Source organism: Schistocerca nitens, chromosome 6, assembly GCF_023898315.1.
Source record: "Schistocerca nitens isolate TAMUIC-IGC-003100 chromosome 6, iqSchNite1.1, whole genome shotgun sequence".
In the NCBI taxonomy this organism is placed as follows: domain Eukaryota; kingdom Metazoa; phylum Arthropoda; class Insecta; order Orthoptera; family Acrididae; genus Schistocerca; species Schistocerca nitens.
In genome coordinates, this window is record NC_064619.1 from 605,062,898 (window position 1) to 605,068,203 (window position 5,306).

At 41.7% G+C, this 5,306-nt stretch overlaps 1 pseudogene; it reads left to right on the forward strand.

Moving 5' to 3' along the window:
- Positions 1–710: 710 nt before the first annotated feature.
- Positions 711–829, forward strand: LOC126191897 (5S ribosomal RNA; annotated as a pseudogene).
- The last annotated feature ends 4,477 nt before the right edge of the window (positions 830–5,306 follow it).

Genomic DNA, 5,306 nt, shown 5'->3' on the forward strand with positions numbered 1-5,306 from the left:
AAGATATAGGATAAATCGAAATTTCCCAAACAGACCACTCAGAAATGCACGCACACAATTACGTAGAGAGAGGTGTGCGAGCATTACGAAAAGTAAATTAAAAATAGAACGAATTTCTAATGGCGACGGCAAGGTATTGGAGGACGGGCTGCTCCTAGGCAAGTAATGACTCCGCTTTTGAGTACTGTTCCAACGAACCTTTTTGATAATCACGTACAACGGCCGCAGTAAGAACAAAAAACTTATTGAATATCGTAGGTATGCAGAATATCCTAAGTTTAGTCCGAGTTTAGTGAAATAAGCCCTACTCGCCAAAACACTCATGTTTGTGGAAATCGCTACACCAGAAGGGATCACCAAGGCAAGAAATTTATACGAAAGCCTCAAACAATTTGTAATCGATTTGAAATATGGAGTAAATATGAGCGGATCGCCATGCTTTCAGCGGCCCTGTGAGCGCAGGAATGGGCTGCACAAGAAATGCAACGTCTTAAAGAAGTTGCAAGTCACTTCGGACATGGTAATGTTTAATACCTTTGTGCTTAGAGGACTCTCTTAGAAACCGTTGAGCCCAAGTGAGACTACAGATTGGACTGAGGGAAGGTTTTTCATATTACGAGAGCGTTGCTCTTATGAAATGAGTCTTGATGATGATGCAGTGTGTGACTCACGTTCTTGCACAGGCTTTCAAGCACATCTACAGCTTAGGAGCCAACGACCTTGCCGCAGTGCTAACACCGGTTCCCGCCCGATCACCGACGTTAAGCGCTGTCGGGCTTGGCTAACACTTTGGTGGGTAACCGTCCGAGACTTGCGAGCGCTGTTGGCAAGCGGGGTGCGCTCAGCCCCTGAGACCAATTGAGGAGCTAGTTGATTGAGAAGTAGCGGCTTCGGGCGTGAAAACTGAGAACGTCCGGGACAGCGGTGTGCTGACTACATGCCCCATCCGTATCTACTTCCAGTGACGCCTTTCAGTTGAGGACGACATGGTGGTCGGGCGGTTCCGTTGGGCCTTCCAAATTCTGTTCGGATGCTGAGTTATAGCTTAGGAACTGATATTCGTTCAGGATATCCTGACACCCAAACAGTGATAAAATACCCTCTAAAGAGTTTCAGAATGAGCTATTATCAGCCTCTTAGTATTGCGCAATAGATCGAAAGGACAACCGTATCCAAAAGACGTGCAATCTTCTACAAAATAATCTACATATTAGCTCTCTCTTCTTGAACCATCCTGTAGGTAAAATAGTCCCCAACTCTGTTCTCTGCCTTCAGCCAGTGCAAGAGATCGAGGGACGGAGGGCTGTCAAGGGCAGAATGCACCAGCGTAGAGGTCTAAAAATCTGAACATTGAATGTAAAAAGAAAGGAACGAAGCTTAGTTTCGCGCCCGTCGACGATAAGGCCATTGCAGATAACAGATAGTGTGTCAGCACACGATGTGAATGGACGACGAAGTAACTAATTGGATTTGTCCTTTTTAAAGCAGTCATGTGGTTGTTTGACTTGAGCGATTTAATTAAATCACAGAAAACTAGCGCTGGGGAATAACAACAGCATTAAGGAACGGTGTACCAGGTATTCGAGTGCCTTACTATAAACTCTGCTGTGACAGATTTAGCCTGCTCAGCTTATAATCAAAACCACAGTCATCCACATAGCACAGATTTGCGTGCAGGTGAAATAGACGATATAACAAAACTGATGAATTGAGATAATCTGTGAAGTAGATAATTTAATATTACTGGAAACTTTATAGTATGCCAAAGACGGGAAGTATATTGGCGAGAAGAAATACACGAGGTATAAATGATTCCTGATCGTGCAAAAAAATTAAAACTGATTTTAGTGAACACTCCTTCCTAAAATCACGAGAGAGGGAGATAAACTCTAAAAAAATAATACGCACCATGAAGGAATTATCCGAGTGGCAGGGACATCGTTAGATGTGATGTACATGTACAAACAAACAAACGATGACAATTTCAGTAAATTGGGATCATTTATTGAAGAGAACGAGCTTCACAAATTGAACAACTGAGTAACACGTTGTTCCACCTGTGGCCAATATTCAAGGAGTTATTCGGCTTGGAATTTACTGACAGAGCTGTTGGATAATTTGGCACGATATCGCTCAGGAGGACAGCCAACAAAAGTATCAATCAATGCCAAGCCGAATAACCACTTGCGTAAGGATCAGAGGCGGATCAAGGCGTTATTAACTTGCTCATTTTGTCAAGTGTTTGCTCCTGAATAAATCATTCAGTTTTTCCAAAGTCGTAATCATTTGTTTGTCTGTTCATGTACATCACATCTACTGGTTTCCATCCCATTCAGATGATTCCTTCTTGGTGCGTCATTTCCTTTTTGTCTTGGAGTATATTTTTGAAAAGGCCAGTGATATGAGGCAGGAGAAGATCTGAAGCCAACCACGTTAGAATTAGACTGACTGAGGAACCAGTGGAGAGGTGACTGTAGATTGAGCAACAACATTTCAAGAAGAACGACCTAAGAGAAATTGGGTCACTGTGAAGTTAATGAAGGATGAGGCAGAGTTCTTAGAACAGGAATAAAACGCAAGGCAAGAGAGGCATATGTCTGTGCTGTGCCTCACACCGCCATAGTTCTTCTGACTGAAGGCGACCAGGCAGAATGGACAGGCTTTTGTGATGTTAACAGCTACTATAATGGTAGTTAATTGGATTACCATAATGTTTTCCTGGGCATGGTCATATTAGCCATGTTATGCCCTTGACCTAACAACAGTTTTCTCTTTGGCATTATCATGTACACACGAAATAGTTGCAGAGATAAGAGCCGCAAACGTATCAAAATGTTGGTGCTATTTCCACAAACATGAGCGCATATTACGTCGCTGACGAGGTAGAAGCTGCAGCTACCGAATCGTACTAACTAGTGGAAAACCGGTTTATGAAACTGCGTACTAAACGCCTCCTCTTGTCCCTTTCTCCAGTCTCGGTTAGCATATGTTGTCCTTATTATATGTACGTATCTATTTCTTGAAAGTCACTTTGCGCGTCTCTGTTCCTCCTGTATCGCTCACTGTTTAAGTAAAACAACACAACAGATGTCGCTATGGACGGAAAAGAAGCGTAGCTGAAAAGAATCGACAAAATTTACAATTTTGAATTAATGAATAACCGCTCCAGTTGTTCAAAGCTTTTTGTTTTACTGCATTGCCGGTTTCCAATTTATATTGATGTCATTTTCTAGCACAATATAAGATGACGTTGCAAGTTCAATGTTGTTCATAGTACATAATGATATAAGTAATTTATACAACCAGAAAGTATGAGTTCCGACATAAAAACACCGTAAGCTTACACACATTCGGTGAAAGCATAGAATAATTAATTAAATAAAAACATTTTAATAGTAAAAAGTATAAAATAGTTCCTCCTAGCCCCATACTGATTCCTAACACCTAACATAGTCCTGACAATTTGTGACTGTGAATTTTTAAAAGCTACAACAACACTTGTAAAATATAAAACGAAAAAATGAGGCGCATGTAACAGACAACTTACGTATGCATACTTCACCTAAATCATCAGCAATTTTATTGCAGTGAAAATGACAGCTACTCTCTACACGCCTTACTGTTGTCTATTGGATGCATTCCACGTTTTTTGTTAAACATTTTACAAGTATTGTCACGGCTATTATACAGGGTGAAGAAATATTCGCGCACTCGGTCTTCGCAGCGTGGTCCCTCACACAATGACAATGCGGAAGTGTCTCTCACAAAATTTCGTCCTAAGCATATTTCGGGCAGTAAATGGACGTTAAAGACTGGCAATCTGGTGAAACTGTAATCACATGTACGGTAGCTACCTCCGTCCGGAGTCGCAACTGGCGGTTTTCAGTTGATGCAGTGGACTGCGTTTAGACTTAGCATGCAGGAGGTCGAGGGTTCGATTCGAGGTATAGGACCATTTGTTTTTATTTGCTAAAAGTAGTCTGCGTGGTCGGTATCTGACTTCTTAATCGTCATACAGCGATTACAGTGGGTCTTCTACGAAACATTTGCAGTTACGTACTACGAACACAGGAATGGAAATACAATTGTTTTCACTGGTCAGTTTTTAAAGAAACCTTTTGTGTGTCGTGCACGTGAATTGTTTCGCACCACTGCATCTACTAGATTTCAAACTTGTTTTATGTGTACCGTTCCCCAGTTGTCCCATCGATTAATAGCACCTATTATGGTTTCCAAGTTCAGGTGCATTACATTTGCCTTACGTCACCAGCAGGGCAAGCAACGTGCTCTGCAAATACTTTCGATGGGACCATTGCTGGAGGGTACACAGGAAACAGGTTTGGAATCTAGTAGATGCGGTGACGCGAAACAATTCGCGCCCACGACGTGCAAAGACCTCTTTAAAAGCAGACCAATGAAAACTGTTGTATTTTCATTTCTGTGTTTGTAGTATGTGATTGCAAATGTTTAGTAGAAGACTCACTGTAATTGCTGCAAGACGATTAAGATGCCAGATACCGTACCAAGCAGACTACTTATAGCAAATAAAAACAAATACGCCTCCACACAGAATCGAACTCTCTACTTCCTGTATGCTAACCCAAAAAGCTAACCATGTACTAACTGCACAGCACTGCTGTTATTAACGACAGAGGTAGTTACCATACACACGATTACAGTGTTGCCAGACAGCAAGTCTTTAGCGTCCAGTTACTGCCCGTAAAATGCGCAGGACGAAATTTTTTTAGAGACATTTTTTAGTTGCCAGTACGTGAGGAATCGCGCAGCGAAACCCGAGTGCCCGAATTTTTCTTCACCCTGTATAGTAACAAGCACAAATTTTCAGGACTGACTGTGCTTGATGATAATGCAACGGTAACTTCCTTCCTGATCTCGTGTGTAGCGAATGGTGGTAAGGGCAGGTATGTGCGAGAACTATCTTGCAAGTTAGTTAACAGCTCATGCATTACTATTGCTGACTAGAAGTATACACAGAAGAAAAAAAGAGAATTATGGGACAGTGACAGTCAGTTTGGCTGTCGGAAAGATAAAGGCATCAGAGAGGAAATTCCGACGCTGCGTTCGATAATGGAAACAATACTTGAGAATAACTAAGACACCTTCACTGAATTCGTGGATCGGAAAAAGCGTTCGGTAACGTAGATGGTGAAAGAAGTTCTGCACTCTAAGAAAAATTGGTATAGGCTATAAGGAAGATATGTAATATCTGATATTTACAGAAAGCAAGACGAAACAGTGAGAACCGTTGAACAAGAACGAACTATTCGGAATAAAAAGGGTGTAAG